Source organism: Hyla sarda, unplaced genomic scaffold (genome assembly GCF_029499605.1).
Source record: "Hyla sarda isolate aHylSar1 unplaced genomic scaffold, aHylSar1.hap1 scaffold_2186, whole genome shotgun sequence".
Taxonomy (NCBI): domain Eukaryota; kingdom Metazoa; phylum Chordata; class Amphibia; order Anura; family Hylidae; genus Hyla; species Hyla sarda.
Window position 1 is genome coordinate 1 of NW_026608857.1, and position 16843 is coordinate 16843.

The window sequence follows — 16843 nt, forward strand, 5'->3', positions numbered from 1 at the left end:
AAAATAAAATAAAACTAAATAATAATAATCTAGCACACCTGTGCAGGTTTGACATGACATGACAGGTAGCTGTCTTGTGGGTGGTGCTGAATCCTGTTAAATGACATGAGGGTCTCATGCCTATACACAAGGGTGTGTCATTGCTGTTGCTTGACCATGCATTGGTTTCTGTGGTCAGTGAATGATAAAAACAAAATTTACCATCCATTGATGGATGGGAAATCCGCCATGAGGCATTTGTTTTTAGAAACTGCTGCTCACAACCAATGTTGCAATGGAGTGTCTCCATCTGCTGGTGGTATTGGAAAGGCATTAGTGCTATGACAGGGTCTGAAGAAGAAGAAGAAGAAGAAGAAGAAGAAGACGGAAAAAAATATATATAAAAAGAAAAAGAGAGAGAGAGAGAGAGACTGACTTAGTGAGCGAGTGAGTGAGAGAGTGAGAGTGAGTGAGAGTGAATGAGTGAGTGAGTGATTGAGTGAGTGAGTGAGTGAGTGAGTGAGAACAAATGAGTTAAAGCAAGTGAGTGAGAGAGATCGAATGAATGAAAGTCTGAATGACAGAAAGAAAAAAGGATGAAGAAAGAAGCATGAAGAAAAAAAAATGTATATGGAGTTGCTGACATGAGTGCAATCTACAAAGCCGTTGAGGCTGATCCTCATGGGAGGATTATTGCACCAGGACCCTTAGCACTTTTAAAATGCCATTCAATGCCACGGGCTAGATGTAAACTGCAGATGACCATGTTGTGGTAGTTACCATGGATACCCAAGTGATGTGTGAGCTAACACATAGGCCCAACAGATTACAAGAAGGCCAGAATCACCAGCGGCACCACCATCGATTGTCAGGTCACCCGGATTCAGCAAATACCAGAGTCCAAAATGATGCAGGTTTATACTGTTAATTTTCAGTTTATCGTTACAGTTGGTGTTATTCCATGTCGGAAGGGACGCAGCTACAGCCAGTGGGGTAACTAGAGACAGGCAGGCAGCTATGTGCAACAAAGGTAGGCGTGTTGTTTTCATATGCAGATCTGAAATATTGTCTTATATGCAAGAGGAGGAGTGATGGGGGTTCAGGCAAAAGCCAGGCTATGGATTGCATTGCTAAATGCTCCATCAGAGTGCAATGGTCGCCTGTCCTTTTTTTAAGTGATGATGTGGGTTTAGCCTGTGCTGTATGTATGTATGGGTGGCTGACTGCCACCCACCCAGAAAGTGTATGGGAGGCTGGTTGGCTGCCAGCCTTCCTTCCATTCCTATGAGTAATGTGAGTGCTCATGAAGGGGACATGGTTGGGTCCACCCCTTTCCCGGTTATCCCCTCTAGGCCTTTTGGCTTAGATCAAGTGTAAAAAAAGAAAGGATCTTGCGACAGATCGCATCCTGAGGCACGTTTTTTTTTGTGTGAATACTTGCACTTGGGTGACTTGTGAGCACATACTGATACATACGTTCCCTATCTGGGGACCATAAATTAAATGGATTTTTGAGAAAGGGAGCTGATTTGGAAGCTTGCTTCTGTCGCCCTATGCATTGACCCGATGTGGCAGTATCTTCGGGTAGTGAACAGTGCACCACCCCATTCCAGTGTTAAACAAGAAAGATTCTCATTTAATCCTCCGTGGGTGAGAATTTGAGTTTGAGAATTGGAGACCAAAATGATGAGTTGCACTGACTGGTTTATGAACGTCTATTCATTTAGCGTTTTAATGACCATGTTTGCACACTGATTGGTGTAAAAAAATAAAATAAAACTAAATAATAATAATCTAGCACACCTGTGTAGGTTTGACATGACATGACAGGTAGCTGTCTTGTGGGTGGTGCTGAATCCTGTTAAATGACATGAGGGTCTCATGCCTATACACAAGGGTGTGTCATTGCTGTTGCTTGACCATGCATTGGTTTCTGTGGTCAGTGAATGATAAAAACAAAATTTACCATCCATTGATGGATGGGAAATCCGCCATGAGGCATTTGTTTTTAGAAACTGCTGCTCACAACCAATGTTGCAATGGAGTGTCTCCATCTGCTGGTGGTATTGGAAAGGCATTAGTGCTATGACAGGGTCTGAAGAAGAAGAAGAAGAAGAAGAAGAAGACGGAAAAAAATATATATAAAAAGAAAAAGAGAGAGAGAGAGAGAGACTGACTTAGTGAGCGAGTGAGTGAGAGAGTGAGAGTGAGTGAGAGTGAATGAGTGAGTGAGTGATTGAGTGAGTGAGTGAGTGAGTGAGAACAAATGAGTTAAAGCAAGTGAGTGAGAGAGATCGAATGAATGAAAGTCTGAATGACAGAAAGAAAAAAGGATGAAGAAAGAAGCATGAAGAAAAAAAAATGTATATGGAGTTGCTGACATGAGTGCAATCTACAAAGCCGTTGAGGCTGATCCTCATGGGAGGATTATTGCACCAGGACCCTTAGCACTTTTAAAATGCCATTCAATGCCACGGGCTAGATGTAAACTGCAGATGACCATGTTGTGGTAGTTACCATGGATACCCAAGTGATGTGTGAGCTAACACATAGGCCCAACAGATTCCAAGAAGGCCAGAATCACCAGCGGCACCACCATCGATTGTCAGGTCACCCGGATTCAGCAAATACCAGAGTCCAAAATGATGCAGGTTTATACTGTTAATTTTCAGTTTATCGTTACAGTTGGTGTTATTCCATGTCGGAAGGGACGCAGCTACAGCCAGTGGGGTAACTAGAGACAGGCAGGCAGCTATGTGCAACAAAGGTAGGCGTGTTGTTTTCATATGCAGATCTGAAATATTGTCTTATATGCAAGAGGAGGAGTGATGGGGGTTCAGGCAAAAGCCAGGCTATGGATTGCATTGCTAAATGCTCCATCAGAGTGCAATGGTCGCCTGTCCTTTTTTTAAGTGATGATGTGGGTTTAGCCTGTGCTGTATGTATGTATGGGTGGCTGACTGCCACCCACCCAGAAAGTGTATGGGAGGCTGGTTGGCTGCCAGCCTTCCTTCCATTCCTATGAGTAATGTGAGTGCTCATGAAGGGGACATGGTTGGGTCCACCCCTTTCCCGGTTATCCCCTCTAGGCCTTTTGGCTTAGATCAAGTGTAAAAAAAGAAAGGATCTTGCGACAGATCGCATCCTGAGGCACGTTTTTTTTGTGTGAATACTTGCACTTGGGTGACTTGTGAGCACATACTGATACATACGTTCCCTATCTGGGGACCATAAATTAAATGGATTTTTGAGAAAGGGAGCTGATTTGGAAGCTTGCTTCTGTCGCCCTATGCATTGACCCGATGTGGCAGTATCTTCGGGTAGTGAACAGTGCACCACCCCATTCCAGTGTTAAACAAGAAAGATTCTCATTTAATCCTCCGTGGGTGAGAATTTGAGTTTGAGAATTGGAGACCAAAATGATGAGTTGCACTGACTGGTTTATGAACGTCTATTCATTTAGCGTTTTAATGACCATGTTTGCACACTGATTGGTGTAAAAAAATAAAATAAAACTAAATAATAATAATCTAGCACACCTGTGCAGGTTTGACATGACATGACAGGTAGCTGTCTTGTGGGTGGTGCTGAATCCTGTTAAATGACATGAGGGTCTCATGCCTATACACAAGGGTGTGTCATTGCTGTTGCTTGACCATGCATTGGTTTCTGTGGTCAGTGAATGATAAAAACAAAATTTACCATCCATTGATGGATGGGAAATCCGCCATGAGGCATTTGTTTTTAGAAACTGCTGCTCACAACCAATGTTGCAATGGAGTGTCTCCATCTGCTGGTGGTATTGGAAAGGCATTAGTGCTATGACAGGGTCTGAAGAAGAAGAAGAAGAAGAAGAAGACGGAAAAAAATATATATAAAAAGAAAAAGAGAGAGAGAGAGAGAGACTGACTTAGTGAGCGAGTGAGTGAGAGAGTGAGAGTGAGTGAGAGTGAATGAGTGAGTGAGTGATTGAGTGAGTGAGTGAGTGAGTGAGAACAAATGAGTTAAAGCAAGTGAGTGAGAGAGATCGAATGAATGAAAGTCTGAATGACAGAAAGAAAAAAGGATGAAGAAAGAAGCATGAAGAAAAAAAAATGTATATGGAGTTGCTGACATGAGTGCAATCTACAAAGCCGTTGAGGCTGATCCTCATGGGAGGATTATTGCACCAGGACCCTTAGCACTTTTAAAATGCCATTCAATGCCACGGGCTAGATGTAAACTGCAGATGACCATGTTGTGGTAGTTACCATGGATACCCAAGTGATGTGTGAGCTAACACATAGGCCCAACAGATTCCAAGAAGGCCAGAATCACCAGCGGCACCACCATCGATTGTCAGGTCACCCGGATTCAGCAAATACCAGAGTCCAAAATGATGCAGGTTTATACTGTTAATTTTCAGTTTATCGTTACAGTTGGTGTTATTCCATGTCGGAAGGGACGCAGCTACAGCCAGTGGGGTAACTAGAGACAGGCAGGCAGCTATGTGCAACAAAGGTAGGCGTGTTGTTTTCATATGCAGATCTGAAATATTGTCTTATATGCAAGAGGAGGAGTGATGGGGGTTCAGGCAAAAGCCAGGCTATGGATTGCATTGCTAAATGCTCCATCAGAGTGCAATGGTCGCCTGTCCTTTTTTTAAGTGATGATGTGGGTTTAGCCTGTGCTGTATGTATGTATGGGTGGCTGACTGCCACCCACCCAGAAAGTGTATGGGAGGCTGGTTGGCTGCCAGCCTTCCTTCCATTCCTATGAGTAATGTGAGTGCTCATGAAGGGGACATGGTTGGGTCCACCCCTTTCCCGGTTATCCCCTCTAGGCCTTTTGGCTTAGATCAAGTGTAAAAAAAGAAAGGATCTTGCGACAGATCGCATCCTGAGGCACGTTTTTTTTGTGTGAATACTTGCACTTGGGTGACTTGTGAGCACATACTGATACATACGTTCCCTATCTGGGGACCATAAATTAAATGGATTTTTGAGAAAGGGAGCTGATTTGGAAGCTTGCTTCTGTCGCCCTATGCATTGACCCGATGTGGCAGTATCTTCGGGTAGTGAACAGTGCACCACCCCATTCCAGTGTTAAACAAGAAAGATTCTCATTTAATCCTCCGTGGGTGAGAATTTGAGTTTGAGAATTGGAGACCAAAATGATGAGTTGCACTGACTGGTTTATGAACGTCTATTCATTTAGCGTTTTAATGACCATGTTTGCACACTGATTGGTGTAAAAAAATAAAATAAAACTAAATAATAATAATCTAGCACACCTGTGCAGGTTTGACATGACATGACAGGTAGCTGTCTTGTGGGTGGTGCTGAATCCTGTTAAATGACATGAGGGTCTCATGCCTATACACAAGGGTGTGTCATTGCTGTTGCTTGACCATGCATTGGTTTCTGTGGTCAGTGAATGATAAAAACAAAATTTACCATCCATTGATGGATGGGAAATCCGCCATGAGGCATTTGTTTTTAGAAACTGCTGCTCACAACCAATGTTGCAATGGAGTGTCTCCATCTGCTGGTGGTATTGGAAAGGCATTAGTGCTATGACAGGGTCTGAAGAAGAAGAAGAAGAAGAAGAAGACGGAAAAAAATATATATAAAAAGAAAAAGAGAGAGAGAGAGAGAGACTGACTTAGTGAGCGAGTGAGTGAGAGAGTGAGAGTGAGTGAGAGTGAATGAGTGAGTGAGTGATTGAGTGAGTGAGTGAGTGAGTGAGAACAAATGAGTTAAAGCAAGTGAGTGAGAGAGATCGAATGAATGAAAGTCTGAATGACAGAAAGAAAAAAGGATGAAGAAAGAAGCATGAAGAAAAAAAAATGTATATGGAGTTGCTGACATGAGTGCAATCTACAAAGCCGTTGAGGCTGATCCTCATGGGAGGATTATTGCACCAGGACCCTTAGCACTTTTAAAATGCCATTCAATGCCACGGGCTAGATGTAAACTGCAGATGACCATGTTGTGGTAGTTACCATGGATACCCAAGTGATGTGTGAGCTAACACATAGGCCCAACAGATTCCAAGAAGGCCAGAATCACCAGCGGCACCACCATCGATTGTCAGGTCACCCGGATTCAGCAAATACCAGAGTCCAAAATGATGCAGGTTTATACTGTTAATTTTCAGTTTATCGTTACAGTTGGTGTTATTCCATGTCGGAAGGGACGCAGCTACAGCCAGTGGGGTAACTAGAGACAGGCAGGCAGCTATGTGCAACAAAGGTAGGCGTGTTGTTTTCATATGCAGATCTGAAATATTGTCTTATATGCAAGAGGAGGAGTGATGGGGGTTCAGGCAAAAGCCAGGCTATGGATTGCATTGCTAAATGCTCCATCAGAGTGCAATGGTCGCCTGTCCTTTTTTTAAGTGATGATGTGGGTTTAGCCTGTGCTGTATGTATGTATGGGTGGCTGACTGCCACCCACCCAGAAAGTGTATGGGAGGCTGGTTGGCTGCCAGCCTTCCTTCCATTCCTATGAGTAATGTGAGTGCTCATGAAGGGGACATGGTTGGGTCCACCCCTTTCCCGGTTATCCCCTCTAGGCCTTTTGGCTTAGATCAAGTGTAAAAAAAGAAAGGATCTTGCGACAGATCGCATCCTGAGGCACGTTTTTTTTTGTGTGAATACTTGCACTTGGGTGACTTGTGAGCACATACTGATACATACGTTCCCTATCTGGGGACCATAAATTAAATGGATTTTTGAGAAAGGGAGCTGATTTGGAAGCTTGCTTCTGTCGCCCTATGCATTGACCCGATGTGGCAGTATCTTCGGGTAGTGAACAGTGCACCACCCCATTCCAGTGTTAAACAAGAAAGATTCTCATTTAATCCTCCGTGGGTGAGAATTTGAGTTTGAGAATTGGAGACCAAAATGATGAGTTGCACTGACTGGTTTATGAACGTCTATTCATTTAGCGTTTTAATGACCATGTTTGCACACTGATTGGTGTAAAAAAATAAAATAAAACTAAATAATAATAATCTAGCACACCTGTGCAGGTTTGACATGACATGACAGGTAGCTGTCTTGTGGGTGGTGCTGAATCCTGTTAAATGACATGAGGGTCTCATGCCTATACACAAGGGTGTGTCATTGCTGTTGCTTGACCATGCATTGGTTTCTGTGGTCAGTGAATGATAAAAACAAAATTTACCATCCATTGATGGATGGGAAATCCGCCATGAGGCATTTGTTTTTAGAAACTGCTGCTCACAACCAATGTTGCAATGGAGTGTCTCCATCTGCTGGTGGTATTGGAAAGGCATTAGTGCTATGACAGGGTCTGAAGAAGAAGAAGAAGAAGAAGAAGAAGACGGAAAAAAATATATATAAAAAGAAAAAGAGAGAGAGAGAGAGAGACTGACTTAGTGAGCGAGTGAGTGAGAGAGTGAGAGTGAGTGAGAGTGAATGAGTGAGTGAGTGATTGAGTGAGTGAGTGAGTGAGTGAGAACAAATGAGTTAAAGCAAGTGAGTGAGAGAGATCGAATGAATGAAAGTCTGAATGACAGAAAGAAAAAAGGATGAAGAAAGAAGCATGAAGAAAAAAAAATGTATATGGAGTTGCTGACATGAGTGCAATCTACAAAGCCGTTGAGGCTGATCCTCATGGGAGGATTATTGCACCAGGACCCTTAGCACTTTTAAAATGCCATTCAATGCCACGGGCTAGATGTAAACTGCAGATGACCATGTTGTGGTAGTTACCATGGATACCCAAGTGATGTGTGAGCTAACACATAGGCCCAACAGATTCCAAGAAGGCCAGAATCACCAGCGGCACCACCATCGATTGTCAGGTCACCCGGATTCAGCAAATACCAGAGTCCAAAATGATGCAGGTTTATACTGTTAATTTTCAGTTTATCGTTACAGTTGGTGTTATTCCATGTCGGAAGGGACGCAGCTACAGCCAGTGGGGTAACTAGAGACAGGCAGGCAGCTATGTGCAACAAAGGTAGGCGTGTTGTTTTCATATGCAGATCTGAAATATTGTCTTATATGCAAGAGGAGGAGTGATGGGGGTTCAGGCAAAAGCCAGGCTATGGATTGCATTGCTAAATGCTCCATCAGAGTGCAATGGTCGCCTGTCCTTTTTTTAAGTGATGATGTGGGTTTAGCCTGTGCTGTATGTATGTATGGGTGGCTGACTGCCACCCACCCAGAAAGTGTATGGGAGGCTGGTTGGCTGCCAGCCTTCCTTCCATTCCTATGAGTAATGTGAGTGCTCATGAAGGGGACATGGTTGGGTCCACCCCTTTCCCGGTTATCCCCTCTAGGCCTTTTGGCTTAGATCAAGTGTAAAAAAAGAAAGGATCTTGCGACAGATCGCATCCTGAGGCACGTTTTTTTTTGTGTGAATACTTGCACTTGGGTGACTTGTGAGCACATACTGATACATACGTTCCCTATCTGGGGACCATAAATTAAATGGATTTTTGAGAAAGGGAGCTGATTTGGAAGCTTGCTTCTGTCGCCCTATGCATTGACCCGATGTGGCAGTATCTTCGGGTAGTGAACAGTGCACCACCCCATTCCAGTGTTAAACAAGAAAGATTCTCATTTAATCCTCCGTGGGTGAGAATTTGAGTTTGAGAATTGGAGACCAAAATGATGAGTTGCACTGACTGGTTTATGAACGTCTATTCATTTAGCGTTTTAATGACCATGTTTGCACACTGATTGGTGTAAAAAAATAAAATAAAACTAAATAATAATAATCTAGCACACCTGTGCAGGTTTGACATGACATGACAGGTAGCTGTCTTGTGGGTGGTGCTGAATCCTGTTAAATGACATGAGGGTCTCATGCCTATACACAAGGGTGTGTCATTGCTGTTGCTTGACCATGCATTGGTTTCTGTGGTCAGTGAATGATAAAAACAAAATTTACCATCCATTGATGGATGGGAAATCCGCCATGAGGCATTTGTTTTTAGAAACTGCTGCTCACAACCAATGTTGCAATGGAGTGTCTCCATCTGCTGGTGGTATTGGAAAGGCATTAGTGCTATGACAGGGTCTGAAGAAGAAGAAGAAGAAGAAGAAGAAGACGGAAAAAAATATATATAAAAAGAAAAAGAGAGAGAGAGAGACTGACTTAGTGAGCGAGTGAGTGAGAGAGTGAGAGTGAGTGAGAGTGAATGAGTGAGTGAGTGATTGAGTGAGTGAGTGAGTGAGTGAGAACAAATGAGTTAAAGCAAGTGAGTGAGAGAGATCGAATGAATGAAAGTCTGAATGACAGAAAGAAAAAAGGATGAAGAAAGAAGCATGAAGAAAAAAAAATGTATATGGAGTTGCTGACATGAGTGCAATCTACAAAGCCGTTGAGGCTGATCCTCATGGGAGGATTATTGCACCAGGACCCTTAGCACTTTTAAAATGCCATTCAATGCCACGGGCTAGATGTAAACTGCAGATGACCATGTTGTGGTAGTTACCATGGATACCCAAGTGATGTGTGAGCTAACACATAGGCCCAACAGATTCCAAGAAGGCCAGAATCACCAGCGGCACCACCATCGATTGTCAGGTCACCCGGATTCAGCAAATACCAGAGTCCAAAATGATGCAGGTTTATACTGTTAATTTTCAGTTTATCGTTACAGTTGGTGTTATTCCATGTCGGAAGGGACGCAGCTACAGCCAGTGGGGTAACTAGAGACAGGCAGGCAGCTATGTGCAACAAAGGTAGGCGTGTTGTTTTCATATGCAGATCTGAAATATTGTCTTATATGCAAGAGGAGGAGTGATGGGGGTTCAGGCAAAAGCCAGGCTATGGATTGCATTGCTAAATGCTCCATCAGAGTGCAATGGTCGCCTGTCCTTTTTTTAAGTGATGATGTGGGTTTAGCCTGTGCTGTATGTATGTATGGGTGGCTGACTGCCACCCACCCAGAAAGTGTATGGGAGGCTGGTTGGCTGCCAGCCTTCCTTCCATTCCTATGAGTAATGTGAGTGCTCATGAAGGGGACATGGTTGGGTCCACCCCTTTCCCGGTTATCCCCTCTAGGCCTTTTGGCTTAGATCAAGTGTAAAAAAAGAAAGGATCTTGCGACAGATCGCATCCTGAGGCACGTTTTTTTTTGTGTGAATACTTGCACTTGGGTGACTTGTGAGCACATACTGATACATACGTTCCCTATCTGGGGACCATAAATTAAATGGATTTTTGAGAAAGGGAGCTGATTTGGAAGCTTGCTTCTGTCGCCCTATGCATTGACCCGATGTGGCAGTATCTTCGGGTAGTGAACAGTGCACCACCCCATTCCAGTGTTAAACAAGAAAGATTCTCATTTAATCCTCCGTGGGTGAGAATTTGAGTTTGAGAATTGGAGACCAAAATGATGAGTTGCACTGACTGGTTTATGAACGTCTATTCATTTAGCGTTTTAATGACCATGTTTGCACACTGATTGGTGTAAAAAAATAAAATAAAACTAAATAATAATAATCTAGCACACCTGTGCAGGTTTGACATGACATGACAGGTAGCTGTCTTGTGGGTGGTGCTGAATCCTGTTAAATGACATGAGGGTCTCATGCCTATACACAAGGGTGTGTCATTGCTGTTGCTTGACCATGCATTGGTTTCTGTGGTCAGTGAATGATAAAAACAAAATTTACCATCCATTGATGGATGGGAAATCCGCCATGAGGCATTTGTTTTTAGAAACTGCTGCTCACAACCAATGTTGCAATGGAGTGTCTCCATCTGCTGGTGGTATTGGAAAGGCATTAGTGCTATGACAGGGTCTGAAGAAGAAGAAGAAGAAGAAGAAGAAGAAGAAGACGGAAAAAAATATATATAAAAAGAAAAAGAGAGAGAGAGAGAGAGACTGACTTAGTGAGCGAGTGAGTGAGAGAGTGAGAGTGAGTGAGAGTGAATGAGTGAGTGAGTGATTGAGTGAGTGAGTGAGTGAGTGAGAACAAATGAGTTAAAGCAAGTGAGTGAGAGAGATCGAATGAATGAAAATCTGAATGACAGAAAGAAAAAAGGATGAAGAAAGAAGCATGAAGAAAAAAAAATGTATATGGAGTTGCTGACATGAGTGCAATCTACAAAGCCGTTGAGGCTGATCCTCATGGGAGGATTATTGCACCAGGACCCTTAGCACTTTTAAAATGCCATTCAATGCCACGGGCTAGATGTAAACTGCAGATGACCATGTTGTGGTAGTTACCATGGATACCCAAGTGATGTGTGAGCTAACACATAGGCCCAACAGATTCCAAGAAGGCCAGAATCACCAGCGGCACCACCATCGATTGTCAGGTCACCCGGATTCAGCAAATACCAGAGTCCAAAATGATGCAGGTTTATACTGTTAATTTTCAGTTTATCGTTACAGTTGGTGTTATTCCATGTCGGAAGGGACGCAGCTACAGCCAGTGGGGTAACTAGAGACAGGCAGGCAGCTATGTGCAACAAAGGTAGGCGTGTTGTTTTCATATGCAGATCTGAAATATTGTCTTATATGCAAGAGGAGGAGTGATGGGGGTTCAGGCAAAAGCCAGGCTATGGATTGCATTGCTAAATGCTCCATCAGAGTGCAATGGTCGCCTGTCCTTTTTTTAAGTGATGATGTGGGTTTAGCCTGTGCTGTATGTATGTATGGGTGGCTGACTGCCACCCACCCAGAAAGTGTATGGGAGGCTGGTTGGCTGCCAGCCTTCCTTCCATTCCTATGAGTAATGTGAGTGCTCATGAAGGGGACATGGTTGGGTCCACCCCTTTCCCGGTTATCCCCTCTAGGCCTTTTGGCTTAGATCAAGTGTAAAAAAAGAAAGGATCTTGCGACAGATCGCATCCTGAGGCACGTTTTTTTTTGTGTGAATACTTGCACTTGGGTGACTTGTGAGCACATACTGATACATACGTTCCCTATCTGGGGACCATAAATTAAATGGATTTTTGAGAAAGGGAGCTGATTTGGAAGCTTGCTTCTGTCGCCCTATGCATTGACCCGATGTGGCAGTATCTTCGGGTAGTGAACAGTGCACCACCCCATTCCAGTGTTAAACAAGAAAGATTCTCATTTAATCCTCCGTGGGTGAGAATTTGAGTTTGAGAATTGGAGACCAAAATGATGAGTTGCACTGACTGGTTTATGAACGTCTATTCATTTAGCGTTTTAATGACCATGTTTGCACACTGATTGGTGTAAAAAAATAAAATAAAACTAAATAATAATAATCTAGCACACCTGTGCAGGTTTGACATGACATGACAGGTAGCTGTCTTGTGGGTGGTGCTGAATCCTGTTAAATGACATGAGGGTCTCATGCCTATACACAAGGGTGTGTCATTGCTGTTGCTTGACCATGCATTGGTTTCTGTGGTCAGTGAATGATAAAAACAAAATTTACCATCCATTGATGGATGGGAAATCCGCCATGAGGCATTTGTTTTTAGAAACTGCTGCTCACAACCAATGTTGCAATGGAGTGTCTCCATCTGCTGGTGGTATTGGAAAGGCATTAGTGCTATGACAGGGTCTGAAGAAGAAGAAGAAGAAGAAGAAGAAGAAGAAGAAGACGGAAAAAAATATATATAAAAAGAAAAAGAGAGAGAGAGAGAGAGACTGACTTAGTGAGCAAGTGAGAGAGAGAGTGAGAGTGAGTGAGAGTGAATGAGTGAGTGAGTGATTGAGTGAGTGAGTGAGTGAGTGAGTGAGAACAAATGAGTTAAAGCAAGTGAGTGAGAGAGATCGAATGAATGAAAGTCTGAATGACAGAAAGAAAAAAGGATGAAGAAAGAAGCATGAAGAAAAAAAAATGTATATGGAGTTGCTGACATGAGTGCAATCTACAAAGCCGTTGAGGCTGATCCTCATGGGAGGATTATTGCACCAGGACCCTTAGCACTTTTAAAATGCCATTCAATGCCACGGGCTAGATGTAAACTGCAGATGACCATGTTGTGGTAGTTACCATGGATACCCAAGTGATGTGTGAGCTAACACATAGGCCCAACAGATTCCAAGAAGGCCAGAATCACCAGCGGCACCACCATCGATTGTCAGGTCACCCGGATTCAGCAAATACCAGAGTCCAAAATGATGCAGGTTTATACTGTTAATTTTCAGTTTATCGTTACAGTTGGTGTTATTCCATGTCGGAAGGGACGCAGCTACAGCCAGTGGGGTAACTAGAGACAGGCAGGCAGCTATGTGCAACAAAGGTAGGCGTGTTGTTTTCATATGCAGATCTGAAATATTGTCTTATATGCAAGAGGAGGAGTGATGGGGGTTCAGGCAAAAGCCAGGCTATGGATTGCATTGCTAAATGCTCCATCAGAGTGCAATGGTCGCCTGTCCTTTTTTTAAGTGATGATGTGGGTTTAGCCTGTGCTGTATGTATGTATGGGTGGCTGACTGCCACCCACCCAGAAAGTGTATGGGAGGCTGGTTGGCTGCCAGCCTTCCTTCCATTCCTATGAGTAATGTGAGTGCTCATGAAGGGGACATGGTTGGGTCCACCCCTTTCCCGGTTATCCCCTCTAGGCCTTTTGGCTTAGATCAAGTGTAAAAAAAGAAAGGATCTTGCGACAGATCGCATCCTGAGGCACGTTTTTTTTTGTGTGAATACTTGCACTTGGGTGACTTGTGAGCACATACTGATACATACGTTCCCTATCTGGGGACCATAAATTAAATGGATTTTTGAGAAAGGGAGCTGATTTGGAAGCTTGCTTCTGTCGCCCTATGCATTGACCCGATGTGGCAGTATCTTCGGGTAGTGAACAGTGCACCACCCCATTCCAGTGTTAAACAAGAAAGATTCTCATTTAATCCTCCGTGGGTGAGAATTTGAGTTTGAGAATTGGAGACCAAAATGATGAGTTGCACTGACTGGTTTATGAACGTCTATTCATTTAGCGTTTTAATGACCATGTTTGCACACTGATTGGTGTAAAAAAATAAAATAAAACTAAATAATAATAATCTAGCACACCTGTGCAGGTTTGACATGACATGACAGGTAGCTGTCTTGTGGGTGGTGCTGAATCCTGTTAAATGACATGAGGGTCTCATGCCTATACACAAGGGTGTGTCATTGCTGTTGCTTGACCATGCATTGGTTTCTGTGGTCAGTGAATGATAAAAACAAAATTTACCATCCATTGATGGATGGGAAATCCGCCATGAGGCATTTGTTTTTAGAAACTGCTGCTCACAACCAATGTTGCAATGGAGTGTCTCCATCTGCTGGTGGTATTGGAAAGGCATTAGTGCTATGACAGGGTCTGAAGAAGAAGAAGAAGAAGAAGACGGAAAAAAATATATATAAAAAGAAAAAGAGAGAGAGAGAGAGAGACTGACTTAGTGAGCGAGTGAGTGAGAGAGTGAGAGTGAGTGAGAGTGAATGAGTGAGTGAGTGATTGAGTGAGTGAGTGAGTGAGTGAGAACAAATGAGTTAAAGCAAGTGAGTGAGAGAGATCGAATGAATGAAAGTCTGAATGACAGAAAGAAAAAAGGATGAAGAAAGAAGCATGAAGAAAAAAAAATGTATATGGAGTTGCTGACATGAGTGCAATCTACAAAGCCGTTGAGGCTGATCCTCATGGGAGGATTATTGCACCAGGACCCTTAGCACTTTTAAAATGCCATTCAATGCCACAGGCTAGATGTAAACTGCAGATGACCATGTTGTGGTAGTTACCATGGATACCCAAGTGATGTGTGAGCTAACACATAGGCCCAACAGATTCCAAGAAGGCCAGAATCACCAGCGGCACCACCATCGATTGTCAGGTCACCCGGATTCAGCAAATACCAGAGTCCAAAATGATGCAGGTTTATACTGTTAATTTTCAGTTTATCGTTACAGTTGGTGTTATTCCATGTCGGAAGGGACGCAGCTACAGCCAGTGGGGTAACTAGAGACAGGCAGGCAGCTATGTGCAACAAAGGTAGGCGTGTTGTTTTCATATGCAGATCTGAAATATTGTCTTATATGCAAGAGGAGGAGTGATGGGGGTTCAGGCAAAAGCCAGGCTATGGATTGCATTGCTAAATGCTCCATCAGAGTGCAATGGTCGCCTGTCCTTTTTTTAAGTGATGATGTGGGTTTAGCCTGTGCTGTATGTATGTATGGGTGGCTGACTGCCACCCACCCAGAAAGTGTATGGGAGGCTGGTTGGCTGCCAGCCTTCCTTCCATTCCTATGAGTAATGTGAGTGCTCATGAAGGGGACATGGTTGGGTCCACCCCTTTCCCGGTTATCCCCTCTAGGCCTTTTGGCTTAGATCAAGTGTAAAAAAAGAAAGGATCTTGCGACAGATCGCATCCTGAGGCACGTTTTTTTTTGTGTGAATACTTGCACTTGGGTGACTTGTGAGCACATACTGATACATACGTTCCCTATCTGGGGACCATAAATTAAATGGATTTTTGAGAAAGGGAGCTGATTTGGAAGCTTGCTTCTGTCGCCCTATGCATTGACCCGATGTGGCAGTATCTTCGGGTAGTGAACAGTGCACCACCCCATTCCAGTGTTAAACAAGAAAGATTCTCATTTAATCCTCCGTGGGTGAGAATTTGAGTTTGAGAATTGGAGACCAAAATGATGAGTTGCACTGACTGGTTTATGAACGTCTATTCATTTAGCGTTTTAATGACCATGTTTGCACACTGATTGGTGTAAAAAAATAAAATAAAACTAAATAATAATAATCTAGCACACCTGTGCAGGTTTGACATGACATGACAGGTAGCTGTCTTGTGGGTGGTGCTGAATCCTGTTAAATGACATGAGGGTCTCATGCCTATACACAAGGGTGTGTCATTGCTGTTGCTTGACCATGCATTGGTTTCTGTGGTCAGTGAATGATAAAAACAAAATTTACCATCCATTGATGGATGGGAAATCCGCCATGAGGCATTTGTTTTTAGAAACTGCTGCTCACAACCAATGTTGCAATGGAGTGTCTCCATCTGCTGGTGGTATTGGAAAGGCATTAGTGCTATGACAGGGTCTGAAGAAGAAGAAGAAGAAGAAGAAGAAGAAGAAGAAGACGGAAAAAAATATATATAAAAAGAAAAAGAGAGAGAGAGAGAGAGACTGACTTAGTGAGCGAGTGAGTGAGAGAGTGAGAGTGAGTGAGAGTGAATGAGTGAGTGAGTGATTGAGTGAGTGAGTGAGTGAGTGAGTGAGAACAAATGAGTTAAAGCAAGTGAGTGAGAGAGATCGAATGAATGAAAGTCTGAATGACAGAAAGAAAAAAGGATGAAGAAAGAAGCATGAAGAAAAAAAAATGTATATGGAGTTGCTGACATGAGTGCAATCTACAAAGCCGTTGAGGCTGATCCTCATGGGAGGATTATTGCACCAGGACCCTTAGCACTTTTAAAATGCCATTCAATGCCACGGGCTAGATGTAAACTGCAGATGACCATGTTGTGGTAGTTACCATGGATACCCAAGTGATGTGTGAGCTAACACATAGGCCCAACAGATTCCAAGAAGGCCAGAATCACCAGCGGCACCACCATCGATTGTCAGGTCACCCGGATTCAGCAAATACCAGAGTCCAAAATGATGCAGGTTTATACTGTTAATTTTCAGTTTATCGTTACAGTTGGTGTTATTCCATGTCGGAAGGGACGCAGCTACAGCCAGTGGGGTAACTAGAGACAGGCAGGCAGCTATGTGCAACAAAGGTAGGCGTGTTGTTTTCATATGCAGATCTGAAATATTGTCTTATATGCAAGAGGAGGAGTGATGGGGGTTCAGGCAAAAGCCAGGCTATGGATTGCATTGCTAAATGCTCCATCAGAGTGCAATGGTCGCCTGTCCTTTTTTTAAGTGATGATGTGGGTTTAGCCTGTGCTGTATGTATGTATGGGT

The 16843-nt window shown here is 43.3% G+C and overlaps 9 pseudogenes; all 9 read left to right on the forward strand.

Annotated features, from left to right (window-relative positions):
* Positions 1 to 1320: 1320 nt before the first annotated feature.
* LOC130320009 (U2 spliceosomal RNA) lies at positions 1321 to 1584 on the forward strand (annotated as a pseudogene).
* A 1473-nt stretch (positions 1585 to 3057) lies between these two features.
* Positions 3058 to 3320, forward strand: LOC130319991 (U2 spliceosomal RNA; annotated as a pseudogene).
* Positions 3321 to 4790: 1470 nt separating this feature from the next.
* Positions 4791 to 5053, forward strand: LOC130320003 (U2 spliceosomal RNA; annotated as a pseudogene).
* A 1470-nt stretch (positions 5054 to 6523) lies between these two features.
* On the forward strand, positions 6524 to 6787 carry LOC130320010 (U2 spliceosomal RNA; annotated as a pseudogene).
* Positions 6788 to 8260: 1473 nt separating this feature from the next.
* On the forward strand, positions 8261 to 8524 carry LOC130319980 (U2 spliceosomal RNA; annotated as a pseudogene).
* Positions 8525 to 9993: 1469 nt separating this feature from the next.
* LOC130319981 (U2 spliceosomal RNA) lies at positions 9994 to 10257 on the forward strand (annotated as a pseudogene).
* Positions 10258 to 11736: 1479 nt separating this feature from the next.
* Positions 11737 to 12000, forward strand: LOC130319982 (U2 spliceosomal RNA; annotated as a pseudogene).
* Positions 12001 to 13486: 1486 nt separating this feature from the next.
* On the forward strand, positions 13487 to 13750 carry LOC130319983 (U2 spliceosomal RNA; annotated as a pseudogene).
* A 1467-nt stretch (positions 13751 to 15217) lies between these two features.
* On the forward strand, positions 15218 to 15481 carry LOC130319984 (U2 spliceosomal RNA; annotated as a pseudogene).
* Positions 15482 to 16843: the final 1362 nt, after the last annotated feature.